General features: G+C 37.1%; 1 pseudogene; it reads left to right on the top strand.

Annotated features, from left to right (window-relative positions):
- The first annotated feature begins 2,780 nt into the window (after positions 1-2,780).
- LOC115008005 (piggyBac transposable element-derived protein 4-like) overlaps positions 2,781-23,138 on the top strand; it is a 197,141-nt pseudogene continuing 176,783 nt past the window's right edge.

Raw genomic sequence — 23,138 nt, 5'->3', positions numbered from 1 at the left:
GATCTCAGAGTACCTTATAACCCAACTAAAGCATTGCGCTCCCAGAATGCAGGGTTACTTGTGGTTCCTAGAGTCTCTAAAAGTACAATGGGAGCCAGAGCCTTCAGCTATCAAGCTCCTCCCCAGTGGAACCAGCTTCCAGTTTGTGTTCGAGAGGCAGACACCCTCTCCACATTTAACAGCAGGCTAAAGACTTTCCTCTTTGATAAAGCTTATAGTTAGGGCTGGCTCAGGCTTATCTTGGTTCAGCCCCTAGCTATGCTGCTAAAAGCTTAGACAGCTGTGGGACTTCTCTCCTCTCTCCTCTCCCTCTCTATCCTTCTCTTCCTCTCTCCCCCTTCTCTTCATATCTCCTCCGCTCCCTCTTTTTCTGTATGCATTTATGTAAATGTATGTTACTAACTCAGTATCTGGGGCATCATCCCTCCCTGACCAGTATTTTGAAGTTCAATAATGTTTCAGGTTTACAGCGTTATGTACTACATAAAATACATACACACTGTTACTTTGAGTATTTTGCTCCACGCAAAAAAAACAAACAAAAAAGTGACAAAGTATAAACCATAAAAGTACTTTTTATAAGATTATAAGGCAATATACTGCATAGCATTATACAATCCTCTTTAGAAGATTCGTACGGCTCTGAAGTTTATCACAGCAGCAATTATTTGCTCCTCTATCTTGTCATGTTAGCTGATGTAGGTCAATGTTGCTGTACATGCTACATGGTATTATACCTGCAGTTAGATGGATTTGATTGGGCAATCCAGTGCAGTGCCAGATGAGTTTAGCCAGGATAAACCTTTTTGTTGGACTACTCTGTGTTTTGTATTTTCAGAAAAAGTTTGTTTTATGGCAGAATAAGTGACCATATAAAATACAAGGGGTTGTGTTGGTGGAGGCATGTTGTCTCAGGTATGTGTGAAAATATGAAATAAGTTACATGTGTTTGAAGGTTTAACAGACACAGCAATACTGTACAGTGGTTTAGAACACTATACAACAGATACAGTTACTGCTCTACACAGCAACAATCATTTTTGTCTTATGGTGCTGCGATCACAAGGTAAATAGAGATACAGGATTCAGATAACATAGTAACCTACAATGAATGTGACCTTGCATGTATGTGATTGGTAAATGCAGCATCTTGCTAGATGATGTTGCATCACATTATGATTAAAGTTAAGCTTGGTTCAAGTACTCAGCATTTTTTGCTAGAGCCCTCTGCATGGTCACGTCCACTGTGTCCATGGTGTGGTCGCTGCATATTTTCACACAAAGCCTTTTTCTCTAACCTGATGCGCCAAATTGTTTGTTATCACATGACTATTTGAGAAGTCATCATTGGACACTGACACAAAAAATACTTGGCAGGTGATAGGGTGAACCATCTGTCAATCAAACGAAGCCAGTTGAAATAATAATACAAAGCCTTCAGTGGGGTTCTTTGCTCTTCCTTCAATTAAGAAATGCTCTCCAGTTCTAATATATATGATGCTACTGCAGCATCTACGCTAACCTCTTAAAAGCCGCCATTTTTGTTTCTCCGTGACAAGTCACACACACCTACGCCCCTCCTGTATCAGGCATGAAGGACGCTGTCGCAATCACGGACACAAGCGTATTGCTTGAAGCCTGACAAGATGGATTTTCGATTGTCATGTGATATCCTAAGAATCTAGCTGCTGTTCAAGATAATAATTTATTTACATGGCTCAATAGAAAATAAACACACTTGTGTCATTCTTAACCCTTGTATTATGTTATGGGTCAATTTGACCCATTTCCGTTTTAGAGTTGACCAAAGTTCTGGTTAACTAATTTTCTTCCTGACATTTTGTGACTTTTCCTCATTTAGGGTGATGAACTGGGGTGTAATATCTGAACTCTTAGACGTGTAGTGGAATGTCTGTGCAGAGTTTGTATACAAAGATGATGTTTTGACCGAGACACTTTGATGTGGGTAGGTAGCTGTTCAGACCCAAAGAAAACATGTCTCTTTGATGCACTTTATTTTGATTGCATTTGTTTACATATTGACTGGCTCTGAACACCCATTTAGAACCAGGTGTGTGTGAATTAGGTAGAGGAGTTAGCTTTCTCACGCTTGTCCTTGTAAGTGTTGTAGTGTCATCTCTCTGAAACACACAATAAACAATTAGCTCCAAAAGATTTACAACTGAAGAAGCTTTATCCCATATTCTGGACTGTGATAGTGATGTAGAGGAAGAGGTTTCAGAGACTGAGGACAATACTATTGACGATCCGGATTATGAATATTCCTACGATGAAGATGATTCAGAGACTGAGGACAATACTATTGACGATCCGGATTATGAATATTCCTACGATGAAGATGATTCAGAGGACGATCCTGCAATAGTCTCTCCATCAGATGAAAACCAAGGAATGCAGCAATCCTCCACATAAGTGACATGTGCATCTAAAGATGGTAACATAAAATGGTCAACATCACCACACCAAAGCCGAGGAAGACTGTCATCTTCCAATGTTATCAAAATGACTCCAGGCCCTACAAGATTTGCTGCCATACGAGTTGATGATATGCAATCAGCATTTCAGCTCTTCATATCCCCACCAATAGAGAGGATCGTACTGGACATGACCAACTTGGAGGGGAGGCGTGTATTTCAAGAGACATGGAAGCCACTGCATCAGATTGACTTCTGGTATTAGCTGCAGTGTACAAGTCAAGGGGAGAAGCAGCTGCCAATCTATGGAGTGAAGAGAATGGAAGGCCAATCTTTCAAGCAACAATGTCTCTGGAGTCATTTCACATGATAACTCGGGTGATCCGATTTGACAACCGTGACACCAGAGCTGGTCGACGTGAAAGAAACAAACTAGCTGCAATCAGAGAAGTATGGGATAAATGGGTCAAAATTCTTCCTTTGTTGTACAATCCTGGTCCCCATGTTACTGTAGACGAGTGCCTTGTTCCATTCAAGGGGACTCTGTCCCTTCTGACACTACATACCCAACAAGCCTACCAAATATGGCATCAAAATATGGGCAGCCTGTGATGCCAAATCTAGCTATGCATGGAATATGCAAGTGTATACCGGAAAGCTACCTGGCGGAGCATCTGAGAAGAATTAGGGGATGTGTGTGGTGCTGGAGATGAGTGAAGGGCTGCAAGGTCATAACATCACATGTTACAATTTCTTCACATCCTACCGCCTTGAAGTTGAACTTCAAAAGAGAAAGCTGACAATGGTGGGAACAGTGAGAAGGAATAAGCCATAACTTCCCAGTGAAATTCTGAAGATGCAGGGAAGACCTCTGCATTCTTCAACATTTGTTTTCACTGAGAATGCAACAGTTGTTTCATACTGCCCAAAGAAACATAAGAATGTTCTTGTAATGAGCACAATGCACAACGATGCATCTCTGAGCACAAGAGACGACATGAAGCCACAGATGATCCTGGACTACAACTCCACCAAAGGAGGAGTTGATGATCTTGACAAAGTCACAGCAACGCTGCCAGCGCAAAACTGCCCATTGGCCCTTGGTGATTTTTTACAACATTGTGGATGTGTCTGCTTACAATGCATATGTCCTCTGGACTGAAATCAACCAGGAATTGAAATTGGTCCAAATTGTACAGACGTCGGCTTTTCCTGGAAGAACTTGGCAAATACATGTAACTTGTCACTCCCAAGATCCAGATGCAAGCCGATAATTCAAAAGGTTCAAGGTCCGTCATCCAACACCCTATCCAACCAACCTGCTGTTACAGATGTAAAGAAACAGAAAAGATACCAGGTCTGCTGCCCCCGAGAAGACAGTAAAACAAGTACCTCTTGTGTGAAATGCAAGAATTACATCTGCAGGAAACACATAGTTACATTCTGCCCATCATGTGGAGAGCATTAAGAATGTGAGGAGAATATCTCGAGAAAAAGTTAAATTAATTTAAAAAAGTGTGATGAGGGAAACATTTTATGTAAAGAATGGTTAAATATAGTGTTGGATTATTGGATGTTTTGAATTAAAAATGTATTGTATGTCCCTTTTCTAATAGTTCATATGATTTAAATTAAAGTTCTTATTGGTTTTACCTGGACTGTTTTGAGTGTATTTACACAGTGAGGGTCAATATGACCCTAAGCCTAATCAACGTAATTTATTTTCAACATAATACAAGGGTTAAGTGCATAGCCAATCAGAGAAGAGCACTGGAGAGCAAACAGCTTGTGTGGACTTGTAATATGTTCTTGCAGGGATAGAGTTCAACCAACATGTTGTTGTTTTAAAGCTGGTCCTTATATATTTGGATTTAAGGTGGAGTGATTTTAGTATCAGTGTATATTCATGCCAACAGACGACAGGGCCATACAATCCACAATGAGTGGGATACCAGGGAAAGGTTGCATTAGAAACAACTGTAATACTTTTATTACAGTAAAACATATATTACATGTAAAACTATTATATGAAAATTAAATCCACATTTGAAGCTTATTTTATTATTAGTCCAAAATTTAAAAATCATTGTTTTTATTATATATTATAATTTTAAATTCATTTAATTTCATTCTAATGAAAAAAGCAATTTCTTTAACTGAACCAGAATTTTAGAATGTTGATCTACTTTAAAATGTCGATGTTGCCTGTAAAAAATGAAAACAAAGTCTTCAATGTTGTTTAATGATATTTATATGTGCTTCACATTAAACATCTGTTAAACCTTGTCCAACATTTCAGCTTTTCAAGATGATATTCACCACTAAATATTTGGTCCGTCTCTGGTTATTGGCTGTCTCACACTGTGGCCTTTACTTAACTCATCACAGTGTGTGTCTACATATCTTTGGACAAACACACAAATAACTCTCTCTCTCCTTTGCTCTCTCTTATTAAGTCTTGCCCTCCCGCTCTCCACTCCCTTCTGGATGAGAGCCGGCCACAGTGGATTTCTACACCATACTGTTCAAACAAAGCGCTGAAAGAAGCAGAGCACTACAGGGAACACTTGATATTAAAACCAGTTTCAAAAGAACACTCATGTGCCAGCGTGCACACACACACATACACGCACACACACGCACACACACACACACACACACACACACACACACACACACACACACACACACACACACATAGATGCTTGAATTCCACACTAATGGGATGTTTTTTTGTAATAAAACGACCATGGGGCAGTGGGGTGTGATGACGGCGTCGGCTGCTGGGGATGAGGTGGGAGTGTCTTAAGTTGAGATCAGATAGCTGGACATCAGGTAATCAGTCTCACAATAAAAGTGTGGTGATGACCTGGTTCTGTTCTTGCAGTAGGCTGGGACCAGGGAGAGACTTGGACTCTGGAGATGTGGAGCTGGAGAGAGAGAGAGAGAGAGAGAATCTGGACTGGAGAAGGCTCTCCAGAATTTGTGTGCGGCTCCTGTTGGGTTTGGAAAGATCGCCACCTCCTCAATAAACCGTTTTGTTTTTCCAAATTCCATTTTTCCCTCCTTCATTTTACCTGGGTGAGAGCGTGTGTGGCTCACAGACCACAATACATGTTATCTCAAAATCAGACTAGAACGAGTGTTGTAATTTATCGATACAATGCTCACGTCCTACAAAAGCAGTGCTGATATTGACGCTAACAGTGGATCACCTACCAGTCAGTCATTAGAATGCGGGTTGTTTACTAATGCGAGATGATAAACAATGTTCATTAAGAAGATTGACACTTAAGTACTTCATAAATGTAAATGTTCTCTCCACTGTGAATCCACAACATACAAGTGTTTTTGTAGTAGTCCATCTACTCTATGGACCGCTGTCGCCGTCATCAGTTTATTGGCCCCGAGCAGTGGAAAATAAATCAATAACACAACAATAGTGAGGAACAGATTCATGGCGTTATGTTTTGAACACACCTGATGCACCTTACTGTTGGATCAGGTGGGATGGAGAAGTAAGAAGTGAATAATGGACAGGCAGTGGTGCCCGGAGCTCTTTATTTATTAGTATTTATTATAATTATTATTATTATACTATTATTTTAATTTTAATTATTGATATAAAAACTAATTTTTTGTAAAATTATTTGTAACTTTTTCTAAATTTCTGAATATATACATATATATAATTAATGAAAACATTTTTTTTGTTCTGAATCTGTTCATTTGATTACCAGAAAAATATTTTACAGAGCAAAAATTTCCAGAAGATTTAAATGTTCTGACAAAGGCTGTGATAAGTATAAATAATACAATTCTAAACTATCGCAAGTTTTGTCCTTGTTATGCATTATCTATAGCATGGGTCTTCAAAAGGGGGTCCGTGACCCCTTGGGGGTCTCAGAGTTACTGCAGGGGGACAGCAAGATTATTGTTTAATAATGTTTTGAAAGTTTTTAAAAATTACAGTAACATGAGTCCAACATATTATTAGTAAATATACATCTTTTAAATCTCTAGATAAATCCCAATTAATTTACACAACACTGATGATAGTCCAACTGTTAGTCATGAATCCTTGTGGGATCACGTGAGCTAGCTGACCTGTGTGAAATCCCTGACCTATCATAACGACAAACTAGTTAGCTACATATTTTTATAATAGCTTTGTATTGTATCCACTATAAAAAGTTATCTTTATACATGGCACTTTAGGCCACCCTGTCTCCTCAGTTTAATATCCAACTTAATTATATATACAGTATGTAGCAGGGGGTTTTGTAGTTATTGTTGTGTAAAATAATTAATAACTATCATTTTTGTTATTACAATTGTATAGGTGTGATCCAGTTGCTTCTTGCCTCTGAAGGAGCTGTAATGTTGTCATCGAGTCAATGACCCATACATGGACATCTCAAGCTTAATTTATTTGCCTAAAGTGGTTGTTTTGGTGGATCTACACAAGGAAAAGTCACGCTGCATTACCTACTAGCACTTCTTTTTACCACAAGACTCAATTACTGTTGATGCTGAATAAAACATCTAAAGATTGATTATTCACAGCAAGATCTGAAATTATAAGAAGTACTTCTTAAGATAGATTTATCAACAGATTTATAAACATTTATCTTCAACAAACAGGATACATTGGTACCACCAGAAGGAGTAAGTAGCGCTGATCCCAGCAGTATAATAATGTTCTCTGTGCATTCCAGTTAGACTGAGTTATGATCTTAGAGGAAGAGCTGCAGTTGTTGACCCAAAACAATTAATGTGGTGCAAAAGGTTAAAAGACCTGGAGTTCAGTGTGCTGTACAGTGTTAGCATGGCTGCTAACTGTAGCAAATCACAGAGCTAAGGAATTTTTTATAAATGGTAAATTAATAGTTTATTAAACTTTAGAATTGAATAGTGTTTTTACTCTTAACAAACAATGAAACGCTAATTAATATTGTCTAATAATTATTAGTGTTGCTTTTATTTATGTTAATTTAACAGTTTATTGGTGCACACATTATAACATTTTATAAATTATATTAAGTATTTGTCAATGATTACCAAATGATTTGCGTATCTCTAAACATTACATATATCTAAAGTTAACACTTCAATGAATAATAAATACTTTGTAAACATCTATAAAGATGTTTTGATGGTTATCATAAAGTTCAAACTAATGATTATGATACTTTGTTAAATGGTTAATAAATACTTTGTAAAGCATCTATAAACATTGTTTAGATAGATAGGTAATACTTTATCAATGGTTAATAATTGGTTTCTGGTCCATCTATCGATGTAATGTTGGAAATGGAAATATTGGAGGATTTCAAATCCCCTTTTCATCATCACACATGTATACAGCACACAGTGCAATTCAGACTCTGCATTTAACCTGTCTACTCTGTATACAGCGCCGGGGGCAGTGTGGGGGTCCGCTGCCTTGCTCCAGGGCACCTCAGCAGTTCCCAGGAGGCGACCTGGCACCTCTCCAGGTAATCATTAACAACAACTTAAAAATGGTTTATAAAATTATGATGAGTGCAACAACGAACTATAAAATAACAAATTATAGCATTACTAAGAATTAGTTAGCATTAATTAATTAATTAAAGTATAACTATCAATTTGCCATCGATTAATTATGGTTATTATAAAGTGTTACCAGGAATGTCAATTCAGTTTTTCAAGTGTGCAAAAACTTTATTTATTTTATCATATATTGTATATCAAATGCTGTGTTTTTGTATTAATACAGCAGGAAGGCAGTGACACTTAGGTTTTGTACATGGATGACGAGCTGTGTAAGATAACCAGAGGAACGAGTGCATCCCCTGCAGAGATCGCAGATTTAAATAAATTAAGGCAAATCCTTTACTCCCATAAGTACTTAACAATGGAAATAGCCTTACGTTACTATGGATAATAGGCGGAACTATTAACTGCCACACTAGTAAACATTTTTGTGTTTTGGACATTGACTATTGTTTTCATTTAATTGGGCTTTTGAAAGTGAATGAGACAGCAAACTGATGACAATCAACAAAGGATGAAAAAAGAAGACCGATGAAAGAAGGGGGGGAGGACAAAGAGAACGACAGCATGACAAATTGTTCTCCTCTTGGCTGCCCTCTCAGGTTATACATTGTGTCTTCTCCTCTCACTTTCTTTCACTTATTCTCCTCTCATTTTCCCCCCGTCAATCAGGACTCTTAACTATACCATCACAGTGGTTTACAAGGCATAGCAGTTACGGAGGTAGTGTGCGATAAAGTCTGACATTATTCTTCAGGGTCTTTTGATAAATAAAGGTGCTTCTTTTATTTAATAATTGCTGTATAATTGCATTTAGGTCAGATGACAGACTACAGACCTATACTATGAATAGGTGAAAAGCAATGAAGGACATCATAAAGCAAGTCTCTGCAGGTCTCACAATTTCCCCCAGAAGAAAACCGTGACAAATAATTCCATTCATCACAATTAAATGTTATTCACATTTCAAGCACCAGGAGCAAACTGTACAAATGAATTCCAAAAAAGGTTGGTGGACCAAATGAATCCATTCAGTAATTTCATAAACATTAGATATTGTGAAGTAATCAGAGTGATTAAAGTTATTAAAGTTATTTTTAAATAAGATTTTATTATTATTTATATATATATTATTTATTGTTCAATTAAATTTCAGAAAAGCAATCCCATGAAATCACAGTTTTTACAACAAATAGTTGACTTAAGAATTGTTGGTAGTGACCAACGGAGAGTTACTATTACGATCTATTTGATCTTGTATCCTTTTCTTAAATGTTACCTTTGCTTTGGAGGGCAAAGAGTTTTGAACAGGTAACATCTAAGAATGATCTAAATGTTGGTAATGCAACTTTACCAACAGAAATATGTTAATATAACTACAAGAAATAGAGAAATCTTTGGATTTTTGTATAATTGACTAAGAAATGATACCACAATAATCAATGCTAGCTCTCGAAAATTATCTGTCTGCTTTTTCTGACCAAGCATTCGTCTGCCTGACTGTTTTTTTTCATTTTATGAAGAAAAAAAAGCTGAAAGAGTAAAGGGGAGGGCAATTAAATTGGGGAATCTTCTTTTTCTTTTTTTGCCACATTTCACCTTCAAATTGCACTTCTCCTCGATCAAGGCTACATCCCGTTTTAAACCTCATATGTCATCTCCAACTCAAGACAAAGAGGCTGGATGGGGGTTTTTCTAAGTGGACTCCCTTAGAAATTCCTTTTACCAGCCAAATATTCTCCAAAAACCAAGGTTAATCGTGACATAACACACTGAACAAATTAGATGAAAGATAACTCAAACTGTTTCTGTCTCAAGTAAAATACAAAAGGAGAGGAACTTCACCGCAAGATGTAGAAGTCACCAGCAGGGATATGCAGTATTTCCGATAAATGTATTTAAAATAAGATTTTGAAATACAACATTTTATTTTGTGATTTGTATTTGCTGAAATTTAAATAAATTGATGTTATCAAAATATTGCAGAAATATTTTATGTTCTGTCATTTTGTAATTTAAAAATACTTTCTCAAACTGTCTGCATGATGACGTCACATGGATGCATTTGCAGTTGGACAGGCTTGTTCGAGAGACATAAGAACGGAGCATCAGGTGAGTGAAACTTGTTGGTTGATATATTTAAAGTTTAGCATAAATCAAAACAGGTTTTAACAAATGCCTTTATATTTAAGAGTACATTTTTGTCCCTTTTACTATTTTACATATTTGGTAAAACTATTGTAAGTTAACTGAATAGTGTGCTGTCCTCAAAGCTTTTATAACCTTTTGTCAGCTGATTTAATACAAAGCCATTTCAGAATTGTGGTATAATAAAAGTTTACAATGCCATGACAATGTTTAACTTGTTTATTTGAACAACACGGTATATCATTTGGTGCTACAAAATAGTATTTCTTCATGCACCCATTGGAATTTATTTTGTACTTTCAAAGTTTCCAAGTACAAAAATACTGCATTTTTACTGCAAGTATATATGTATACATATGTATATTGCAAGTCATATGTATAAAACAACTTTTATGTAGACGAATAATTGAAAAAACAATAATATACTAACAAAGCTTTTAAAAAGGTGCAGAATAAAAGTATTGCTTTTCCTAAAAAGAATATTATGACTATGAATTAATTATTACAATCCGAACTGAATGTTCTGTTTACCGTCAGAGATCAAGAGTTGCCGCTTATTCACCCCCATTATGTTGAGGTGTTGTACGTGGTGTTAAAGATACAGATAATGTTTCTTGATAAGAAATAATTAATATGAATAAAAATGTTGTCATGACCCATTTTTGTGAAACGTCACTATAGGGAATCTGAGTCATTTCTACAGTGATGGTTTACTGTAGCCTACACTAAAAGGTTGTCGGTTAAAAATAAATAAAGGAAGAAAAGTACAAATTATAACCAACCGTCATCAACACTATGCTTTCTCAGCAAACTTGGACATCTGACAGCGGGCACTGTTGCATTTGCATCGTGTCAACAATGGTGATTCCGCTTGTATTTACTCATTGTATTTGACAACCACTCCTTTAAACAAGCGTAAGTAATAATCAAGCATCACTTTATTTTTCTTTCATTTGATATTGTTTCTCAAACACAAACAACAGCAGGTCTTATATCACACTTTGGCCAACAGGAAAACACAAGATATTTCTTTTTTAATCATGGTGAGCTTTTGCTGAGGAAAAACTGTTTTGGAAAATAAAGGTAGCTTTATGGTGGTGGACACAATAACATGAACACCTGTTCTGTATAATGAAATCAGCATGCATTAGCTCTGCAATAGCTATTATCTTTGCAACAATATGTGAGGTCACATTTTTATATTGAAGCTAAACTATGTAAACAAAAGAAAACGGGTGAGAGGAAATAATGAATGAGTGTGAAGAGAGAAAAGACAAGAGAGTTCAAGAAGAGGTGAAAAGGATCATGGAGAGGCATGGAAAACCAAAACAGCAAAATACTGTAGAGCAGAAGGGAGAAACGCGCAAAGAAGAAGGACAAGCGAGAAGTAAAGGGGAGAGGAGATGAAAAAGAAGATAAATAAAAGATGGAAGATTCTCTTCACCTAACGTTTTCCTTTGTTTCCGTTGAAAGGAAGTTGGGGTAAGAGAAGTGGAAAAGACACATAAGGTAGGAAAATAAATGGAAGGAAATGAAAGTGAATAAGAGAGAAGATGAAATGACATGAAGATGAAGTAAAATGAAGGTAAAGTAAGCAATGAGTAAGCAAACATAACGACAGAGAAGGGGTGATGAGTGAAGACAAACAAGAGATGGAGTGGAAGGGAAGCAGTGGAGCATGCGTAATGTGTTGGCAGAGAGACAGAGAGCGAGAGAGCAGAAGGCTTGTAAATGTTGGATGAGAGAAGTATACATGGCACTGTGACTCACTGGAGCTGCCCCAGCACTTGTGAGGGCAAGTGCTTTACACACACACACACACACACACACACACACACACACACACACACACACACACACACACTTATCCACACATTGCACATTGGTTAAATTACTGGCCATCATTTCCAAAGCATGCAGTAATAAAGATTGTTGTCTTTTGTGATGTTTCAGTGTTTGTTTCTATATATTGATATATTGTCTATATCTATTATATCTATGAATATCAACTTGCAGAGACCTGAATCTCGGTTGAGCAAACAAAGATAATGCAACATCATAATTCACTCCAGTGGATTGATGCGGTTGAACATGTGGACTCATTTAAAAAGTCTACCACTCACTTGAAATGAGGTGTGTTCATATGTTGGTGTCATTGATCATTTCATGGATGAGGAATGATGAGCCTCACCTGTACTAACTATACATACAGATACAGATACATGTACATACACAAAGACAACAACACAAAGAAGAATACAAGAGCTGCAATAACAAGTCTTCTCAGATATAGTCATTTAAAATGATGGATTATGATCATCAAGGCAGCAGTATGTCTCCACAGCTGTTTTAGTGAATAGTTTTCGAGGAGCAAATGTAAATCTGCAGTAGAGGAGGCAGGACTGATGCAGGGGCAGTTTTTCTCCAACACGTAATGAATAGTATTTCGCGTTTCAACTCGTATTTTGTTTATATTGACCGCCATTTCCTCTGTGAAGTAAACAAACCTGTGTGTATTATTCATTCTTTTTACTTTTGCCAATCAGAACTTATGCAAAATGGTATGCAATTAATTTACAGGATCCTTAAACCTGATGAAGTGAATTATGAATATGAATTTAAATTTGTGTAATAGGTTTTCATAAATATATATTTTTTTCTGTGAAAAAAAGCAAGATGTTTTTTAAAACCTTTAAAGAATTGAAATCAAGAACCGATAAGAACTGGAATCGATAATAAGAACCGTAAAAATCCAAAGAATACCCAAGCCTATATTTTACACATTAGTTATAAGTCAGTTACACTATTTACTTTCAGCTTTTACTGCTTGGTTTTCATATAGTATCTTTTTAATCAGTTGCTTGTGACACCCCCAATGTTACAGAGCATAAAAAGTGCATTACTAAATTGCTGTAATTGTCCTTTAATTTGTCTATATACAGTTTAGGAGTTATTTCTTGGACATGTTAACGTGCAATGTGACATGCATCTCTCTTTCTCCCCCCCTGTTTCTTGTGAACACGGCACACCAGACAAGTATAGTGCTTTTTCTCTCCCCCTGGTTGGGCAGGTGAAATATTTATGAGTGTTTCAACCTCTGGCTGACCCCAGTGCAGCATTACAAGGGGCTTCTTGCAAAGTTCCCAGAGAGGTGGAAAGACACTGACTAATATAAAGTAGAGAGAGAGAGAGAGAGAGTGATTGCTATGTCTGACATTTCCTGAGCTTTTGAATGATACTGTGTATGTTGAATATGTCGTAGGGAGGGAGTTTGATTCTAAGGTGCAGTATCGGCATTAAATATAAAAGTAAGGTGATCCTTAGACTGTGCATGCATACAGGAAGCTATACGCATCTATAAAGTCATGCATGCGTGTGTACCATATCCATCCATTTTAATCTGTGTTATGAATATATGCTTGCCTTAATTTTAGCCAGCCAAGCGTAGCTGTCAGCACACTAAGTGCATTTTTCTTTTTGTGCCATTTTCTGTCTTTGTTTTTTCCTTTTTCCTTTCCCTTGTCATATCTCATGTCTCACCCGTGGATGTTACTGTTCTATTGACAGGTGATAATTTTACACCCCAGAAGTTGCTTATCAGCTACTTATCATGATTGAGTAATAGCTGGGGAAGAGAAAGGTTTCTTAACAGCTTAATTGTGACGTCTGCCACATTATTTAAGGAAAATAAACTAAACTGTCTTCCTCTTCTCTTGATTTATTCTCTTTTCTTGTGCTCTGTGGGCCTTATGTGTTGTTATCACTAAATTATCTTTATTAACTCTTAAATACATGGGATGAAAAAACATTGTCTCTTAGAATCAAACTGAAGTTTTTTTTTTCACATTTGAAATGGACAGTGGACCTTTTCATTTCACCTTCCATTATTAACATTACATCACTATTTTTCTTTACTTTAACCCTTATCTTATTTAGCATATTTTATATTTTATATTTTAACATATTTAACATAATCCTACTCCCGCGATGGTGTGTGATACTTTAGGACCCATGGAAAACATTTTATCTATATATTATATTATATCTATTAAAACTGAATAGGCTGGGTGGTAAATGGAGTAAGACATATTTATTGGAGCTCCTGCAGAATCCTTACTAATTCCATATTTAAACAACACCTTTCAAATTTCAAATTTTGCATTAAATGCTTCAAATGTATCACTAACAAATTAAAGCGCAGTCAAAAGTAAAGTAATTTGGAATATATGGCATCAAAAATATAAAAAGTACAAATACGACAACTCGAACAAAGTAAGGCCCAACACCTCCTTGGCGAAAAGTCTAGAAAACCCCAGCCAAGCTCTAACTATACCTGCTACAAGCACATCACATTGGTTAAAGCTGATATTGCATAGTGAATATTGCACATGGCAGTGATAATTGCACAACAGTGTTGGAATAGACTGTTCTTGGTGTGGTGGTCTACCAGGGGCCGTGGTGATTGTACAGTCTGACCGCTGCAGGGAGAAAGGACCTACGTTATCTCTCCGTGAGACACCGCGGGTGAAGCAGCCTGTCGCTGAAGGAGCTGCACAGTGCGGACAAAGTGTCCTGGAGGCGGTGGGACATGTTGTCCAATAGAGAGGACAGCTTGGCGGTCATTTTCCTATCTAGATATTTCTCAGGCAATAAAGTAAATGTAGATAAAACGATGGCTATGTATTTGCATCAATCAGGATTATATTAAGCCCGATGGGCAACACTTCCCCTGTCTTTGTTGGGCGCCACACAGAAAGATTGAATAAAGAAATATTTTATTTTGAAAGAGGCTCTATTTTGAAAAATCACCAGATACATCTGTCTGTGTCTCTTGACACATGTCAAGACCATAGGTCAAGACGCTCGTCTCAGTCACGTGATACTTTACTTCAAAAATTAAGCCCACAAGCAACAATGAGTGGAAAACAAACGTCTTTAAAGAGCTTTTTTGGAAAAGGGAAAAGACCCAATGAGGAGGCATTTAAAAGACAATATCAGGAGTCCTACTTAAATATCGCTACAGGTGATTCTCATGCGCCGCTCTGCATAATACACAGGCTCGCAAATGAGGCCATGAAGCCTTCAAAACTGCTTCGCTGGCACCCGGCGTTAAAAGACAAGCCCTTGGAGTTGTTTTTAAATAAAAAAACATGAACAAGAAGGACATAAACGATTACTGATGGCCACCACATCAACATGCTAGTGCACTGAGAGCGTCATACTTAGTGACTAACTGTATTGCTAAGAGAAGAAACCTTTTACTATTGGTGAAGAATTTATATCCCTATATTGGACCGGCTCGTTGCAGAGACACAAGGTCAGGGCTCCCACTAATTCAGCGTAATGGTGAGTTATTATTTGTTTTTATGCCGGTCGTATAATTTTATATCGTCATATTTAGCCCCCCCCCCCCCCTTTGTAGGCCGGTCCGTGAAGATATTGTCCTACATGAAACCGGTCTGTGGCGCTAAAAAGGTTAAGTGACATGGAGTTAGTGTAGATTAGTGAGTCCATGTACTTACCATTGTCTAAAGCCTGCATCTATATGGTAGATTACAAAATCCTTTATAAATCTCATATTAGTTAGTCGTGAGATTAACTTTAGGTAATCCGAATGATGATTTTATTTTCCTTCAAATGTTAAGTGGGATTCTAGTCCATTCACTCATTGGAATTTCCCTTAAGGGTAAGGTAAATCCGGCACGTGTCACACATAAGCTTTTTCCGATGTTGAGCCAGTGTGTACATGAAAGATCCTGAATGTTAAAAGTTGTGTAGCCCAGAAATATTAGATTTGGGAATTTGAGCCCTCCTATAAGGATGGTTACCTTAAATCATTTGATCAGATAAAAGAGGAATTTAAGCTTCCTGTCAAAGACTTTTTCAGATATTTACAATTGAGGAAATGTCTGACAAACCATGAAGAATGGAATAAAGTCCTGCTTCCCTCTCCAATTGAACAGTGTTTGATAAAATTACAGGAAATGGAGATAAGAGAGTTGTATGCCATCTTTAACACATATTTTTAGGCATGGATCTGAATAATACACTACAGGTAAAATGGATATGGGAAATTTAAACGAATACAGACATACCACAGGATATGTTGGAAGAAATATGCAGTGAAGCACATCTAGTTATCAACTCAAGTATATGGAGGGAATTTAAATGGAGGGTAATTACAAGATTTTTCCGGACACCAGAGATGGCTAAAATGGGCGCATCAAACTCAAATAAATGTTGTTGCACAAATAGGCAACCATACACATGTGTTTTGGATGTGACCTAAACTAAGAACGTTTTGGGTTGAGGTGTTTGAGTGTTATTAATGAAGCAACATTTCATAAAGGATCCAAAGGTGGCACTACTAGCAGTAATATCAGAAGGCATTGATGGAAGAGCTAGGAGATATCTTTTTCAAATATTGCTAACAGCAGCAATTAAATGTATCACAATTGAGTGGTTAAAAATTGACCCCCCCCCCCCAACATACACTCCTCAACTACTTATTAGAAGGTGTGGGAAATATATCAGATGGAACAAATAACATATTATCTGAGACTTCAAGCATATATTTATTAGAAGGTGGAGCCCTGCCATTACTATACTAATACAGTGAAGCAATCCACATTTCCCTACACCTTCTGAATCATACCAGTATCTCCACCTTCCCAACCCTCAATGTCTTCACCGGCATGGGTGTGTGTAAATGCATGCACACATTCTCACACAAATCTCTTCTCTCCGCCTGCCCCTTCTTCCTTTTTTTTCTTTTTTTTTTTTCTTTCAGTTCCTTTTTTTTCTTGTCTTTCGTTCATATTTATTTTCTTTGTATAAACTATGTAGATACAGCTGAAGGAAAAATTAAAAGAAACATGAGGCAAAAGTGCGAATATGTTTGTTTAAGTTGTTGAAACTGAAAAAAAAACTGGACAGGCTGCAATTGATCCTCTAGGACCCGAACATATATTATACATATTGGAATTTAAAAAAAAGCACAAATCAAAATGGAAAAACATTGATACAAAGTCATTAGGAAACAATTGAAAGTCATATAAATGACAGAGAATATAACTGGATTCTGTGCGGACCCCAGGTAGGATTAGGGTTACACTTTAACTCCAATGCCACCCTTACATGCATTAACTTTCTGACATGTTCAATGCAATCCTGAATCCTGTAAATCTGAAGTAATTGTAATATCTCACTCCAAACTAAATCTAGAAGTTGGCAGCCCTGTGTAACTTGTTAATAAAAATATGTTGTGTAGGCTACAACACATCTCAAACAATCGCGGCTGTCAATGTTGGATTTCTTTTGGCCGGAGAAAAGGGGACAAATACACCAAATACCATGTCATTTTAAAATTGACAAGCTATGCATGAAACTGATGACTTGTGTACATACATGTCAACCCTCCCGTTTTTCCCGGGATTATCCTGTATTTTTACTTCTATCCCATTTTCTCCCGTTTAAATATTTTCCTGTAATTATCCCATATTTTTAAGCTTTCAAAAAAAAAATTGGCCTAATTAAAGTGGCCTCTGGTAGAGCAGATGACAGTATTATGTTTAACTTTAGCTGAAAAACGTTATCCGCCAGTAAACACACAGAAGAAGAAAACAGGAACAATAACACAGAAGAAGACAAAAGCATATGGATGAGAGTCACAGTGAACGGGAGATAGATGGAGATGCAGTTGTATTTGCCAAACAAGTTAACACTTTATGCAAGTACCTGCCAAATGAGAGGAGACCTTCCCTTATTTATTAAAAGCAGAGTTGGGCAAACTCGTGCTTTTTGTAAAGTGTGCCATTCAGATGTTAGCATTGCACACGGCGGAATAAGCGATGTTCGCCAGCATGAATAATTGTCCAAGCACAAGCACGCCAAGAGGCACAAAAACATACACTGTCAATGACTTCATGTGTGACAAGAACTGTGTCGAAGGCAGACCAAGTGACCAGAGCTGAGGGAAAGATGTCAATGCTTTGCGTTAAAAATAATGTAGCCTTCAGGTTCTGCGTTGATTTCAGTCGCAGTGGAGCGGACATGTTTCCCGACTCTGCCATCGCAAGGAAGTCCTCATCGAGGAAACAAAAGCCACAAAACTCATCAATCATCAAATCAATTGATGATAATAAGTCATCAAATAAAATACATAAATCTTATAAACATGTCTGTACTAGTAATACATACTTTAAATAAACATGTATTTCCTGAATGTATATACCCGTCCCTTATGTGTTTACGTTTACATTATATGGGGGCTGAGAGCTGTTAAAGTATGGGCGGAGTCCGGCAAAAAAATGTCCCTTATTTTGAAATTCCAATGTTGACAGATATGCTTGTGCGATGCAGCCATGCCACCTTATCTTACTGTTGGCTCATTCACTGCTCAAGGGGAGGCATTGTGGATAGACTTGTAGTCCTTATTTACAACACTAACTCTGAAGCTTTTCACTTCTTTGCAATGCTTAGTTCTATAGCACCGGCCTAATCTAATCATCGAATCTCATATCAATATTATCTGAAAAGTGTGTATTATTAAATTGCACTAGATTACATTACAATTTTTAATATAATATGTGTGCATTTACTCATGAATAGTAATCTCAGAATTCATATTATTGGTTTACAATGTAACTAACTATTTAAACTAATCCTAACTATTACAATAAAAATGCACACACACAAACAGGCCATACCACCTACTTCCAGCAATCAACACTTAACAGTTCATAGCTCTGATTAAACCTTCTACACAGGTGCTGGGAGCGCCTCTGGTCAGAATAGAATGAGCAGCTTGCTCACGTTGAAGAAGCCGCATGTCCCGCTCAGAGTACATTGAGCAACACATGTCAGGAAGCAAAATTGTAGAATGACTACAGTGGAGTTTTTAGCATGGAGTTGAACTGCAGGGCTATGCCACAGCGGACAGTCATATGCAAATGTCTCAGACCTCAGGGCATGTGTGTGTATGTGTGAGTGTTGAAAGTGTCAGGGACTGAGATTGCAGCGTGCAGGCAGACCATTGACGCATGTCCAAACCTCGGCCACTGTCTCTCTCCTCTCAGACACACACACACACACACACACACACACACACACACACACACACATACACACACACACACAGACACACACACACACACACAGACACACACATACACACACACACACGCACGCTCACACACTGGTCTCTGACACATCCCTGAGGCCGATCAGTCCATTGTACAGGCTCTCCAGTGAGCCATAGCTTTTACATATATTGAAATGAGCCTTGGGTAGAGATCTGCCCCTGAAGAGCCGCTACTCTCAGTCCACAGTGCACACACACAGACGCGCTGAGGACACACAGCATATAACACACAGGCGGGAAAGCAGTAGAGTTCTATGTGTGTGAAGACAGGAGTGTAGAGAAGGCAGCAGACCATATCTGAGGTAACATTGGTCTATTCTTCTTTTTCAGCAGAAACTTTTCTACTTCATGAGGTTCTTTAACTTAACTCACCTCTGAGATCCCAAATGAAAGAACTTTCACTGGGACCTAGACTCATAACAAACATTATTACTTGTATCATATCCGCAAACTGCTTATAACAGTCCAAAAAGCGAAAGGCGAAAGTCTGAAACGATGTTCCCCTTTCAAAGACATTGTATAGTTATTCTAATAGGAGACATACAAAACAAACTTCAAAAACAATATAGCTCGACGACCATACGTCACGCCTATTTTGTCAAGAGAAGAGACGTGAAAAATGAACAGCAGTGAAAGAAAGTTAGATGAGAAATTGCATAATGTTAACTTCATGATACAGCTAGACTAGTTTTAGAGCTGAGGATATGACTTACTTTTTAAACATTAAATGGGCTGGGCCCAGTATATATTTCCAAACCTTTTTTCTCACTTTGGACCAACATTGCCTTATATCAGCCAATATGATGGTTTTAACTTTTCAAAGTGAGAGCTATTCCTCAAGCTTGCTATGTTCTGTGTCCTCCTTTAAAACCAAATTATACATGCTGATTATCCAAGACTTAATTGTAGGACTGTGTATTTTAATTATTGTCATTATTTTTCACATTTTGGTTAATCAAATTATTATACTGTAATTAACCTTTATTGTAATGTAATTATTTATTTAATTAATAATTTAAATCATTATTTGTTATTTTATTTTATTTAATAAGTTATTGCTGGATTTTCTGGTTTAATATATATATATAATTTAATAAGATTTATGTGAAAAATCATGGTCTGGTTCACTTCTAACTAATGTTTGGATAACCTATACAGCCTTTTAATCAGTGCAAAGCAGGTCAGAAGTGAACATACACAAATGTAAAATGTCTCTACAGATTGGAAAAAATATGGAAAGTGAACATTCAGTTTTACTTTTTTAACTTTTACTATTAAAAAATTATATATGATATGTTTTTACTGTATGTTCCCTGCAATTTGTACCAAGTTACAGTTCTCAATATATACAATTGTAAAATAGAACAAAAAAGTTTGTCTTGTTGAGGACAACTTACTGTTGTTTTAGTGTTTTGTGCTTTACTTTTTTTAAGGCTCAGCCTTCTCAGCTCTGTGAACGTTTTTATTGAAATTTACATAGAGGCCTCCAGTATGACATGACTGTGTCAGAAACAGTTATTTAAAAATGAAAACCCCGATTTCTGCAGGCCTCACTCAGTTGCGGTTACAGTTGTGAAAGTGGCTGGGTGGATGATCATTGGAACTTATCCGAGGTACAAAATCCTGTTCCTGCTCATCAGAAGGTTTTGACAATGTTGTTTTGATTATGTTGATTAAATACTGTTCAAAAACATGTTTAAGAATATGTATTACAGTCCAGCCAATAAACTTTTCTTGAGATTTGAGTTAGTTCCCCTTGTGTGCTATAGATAAAACATCTTATCACATCTTCTTTGTAAATTTTTCTAGCATTTATTGTTCAAATGGTGAACGATATGAAAGAGGATGATAGTTAGGAGGTTAGAAATGTCACTTTTATTTTCCCTGTGATGTGGACTGAATTGAGTTGGCCTGAACGGACAAAGACATACAAGTTTCTTAGTAACAAAAAAAAAGGAAAAAGGAAAGATGAAACTGGGATGGAGAGGAGGGCTGTGAGAGAGATTTCAGCTTTTCTGTCACTGCGAGAATCCAACTATTTCAATACACTTGCAGTTAAATTATATCTCAAGATGAAGAGTTGGCAAGAAGAATGAACACTTACCCAAAATCGCTGTCTCCGGTGATGTCTTGAATTTTGCTATTTCATCGGAGGACCTAAAAGTGAAAAATTTCACAATCATTTATCCATTCACAAGACTCCACAAGAGGAAATTCATACAATCAGCAACTCTGGGGAAGAAGCCCCGGATGCTGAGTTAGTAACTTGCATTTAAAGGACATGAATGCATACAGATAGAAAGGGAGAGGAGGAGAAGAGAGAGAGGCAGGGAAAGGAGAGAGGAGAGAGGTGTCCCTAAGCCTAAGCCTATAGCAGCATAACTAGGGGCTGATCCAAGGCAAGCCTGAGCCAGCCCTAACTATAAGCTTTATCAAAGAGGAAAGTCTTTAGTCTTCCTCTTAAATGTAGAGAGGGTGTCTGCCACCCGAACACAAACTGGGAGCTGGTTCCACTGGAGAGGAGCTTGATAGCTGAAGGCTCTGGCTCCCATTGTACTTTTAGAGACTATAGGAACCACAAGGAGCAATGCATTCTGGGAGCACAATACTCTAGTTGGGTTATAAGGTACTATGAGATCTTTAAAATAAGCTGGAGCCTGACCATTAATGGCTTTGTAGGTCAGAAGAAGGATTTTAAATTATATTCTGGATTTTACCAGGAGCCAGTGCAGAGCAGCTAATACAGGAGTAATATGATCCTGTTTCCTAGTTCTTGTCAATACACGTGCTGCAGCATTTTGGATCAGCTAAAGAGTCTTAAAGGATTGTTTAGAAAACCTGATAATAAGGAGTTGCAATTACTAAGTATCCTCCTAAGAATTAATTTAAACTAATTGTCTTTACTGTGAAAAGAAATGTAATTACTACTGAACCATGTGAAACACCCTTTGGGCTTGGAAGACAATTTGCTGTATTCAAGTTCTTATTTCTTTCAAAACTGTGATTCAGAGACTTTACTCCAACAAATGTGTTATGTTCCAGTGTGTCCTATAACTCTAGTATCACATTCGGCACAATAATGATACAATACACAAGTGTGTTACTCGACAACTAAGAGAAACATTTGAATCCAGCTGATAGAGGGAAAAGCATTTGTTATCCTGGTCACCACTAAAGGCCACCCTTATTTGAGTGTAGGTTGGACTTACCTACACTAGTAGTTTATACAGTAAATCCACCATAATGTACATTTCCCCAGCCCTAATTCAATCAATACAGCATCAGTGTCATGTCATACTCCACTGCTCCGACTTTGTCTTTTTTAAAGAAACTAATTAAAATTGATTTTACTCTGCTGCTTTTTTTATTTTTACAATCACTGTTAATATACTATCAATGAAACTGAACACTTCCTCACATTTAAAATCCAGATGAAGGACAGTGTGAACATACAACTCACCTAAGGTACAGCAAAAACAGCACCGAAAGGAAAAAGAAAGATAGTCTGCACACTGACTGTGTCATATGGCAATGTTTTGACCTTCATTGTCTTCATCAGCCAAATATCCACACCACTCGTTATAGTGCTGACATTCATTGAGAGTTTAACAGCAGTAAGAGAAGTGCAGCATATTAGTGAGAAAGAAATTACTGTTGCTCTTTCTTTTTTGTTGTTAACATTTTGTCCTCAACATTTTTGTACAAATCTTGCCAGACTGCTGAGATTTTATTGACAAAGCATAAACTTGTTCAGTGCTGTTGACCCAGGTATCTCTATATTGATGTTGTTGATACCTTTTGATTTTGTGACTATCAATATAAATGTGTCCAAACTCACTTATTGTTAATCTTCTCACTGTATGTTTTGAGGGCTT

Source organism: Cottoperca gobio, chromosome 1 (genome assembly GCF_900634415.1).
Source record: "Cottoperca gobio chromosome 1, fCotGob3.1, whole genome shotgun sequence".
Classification (NCBI taxonomy): Eukaryota; Metazoa; Chordata; class Actinopteri; order Perciformes; family Bovichtidae; genus Cottoperca; species Cottoperca gobio.
Note: the sequence above shows the minus strand (reverse complement) of the source record. Positions and strands in the feature narration are given on the sequence as shown.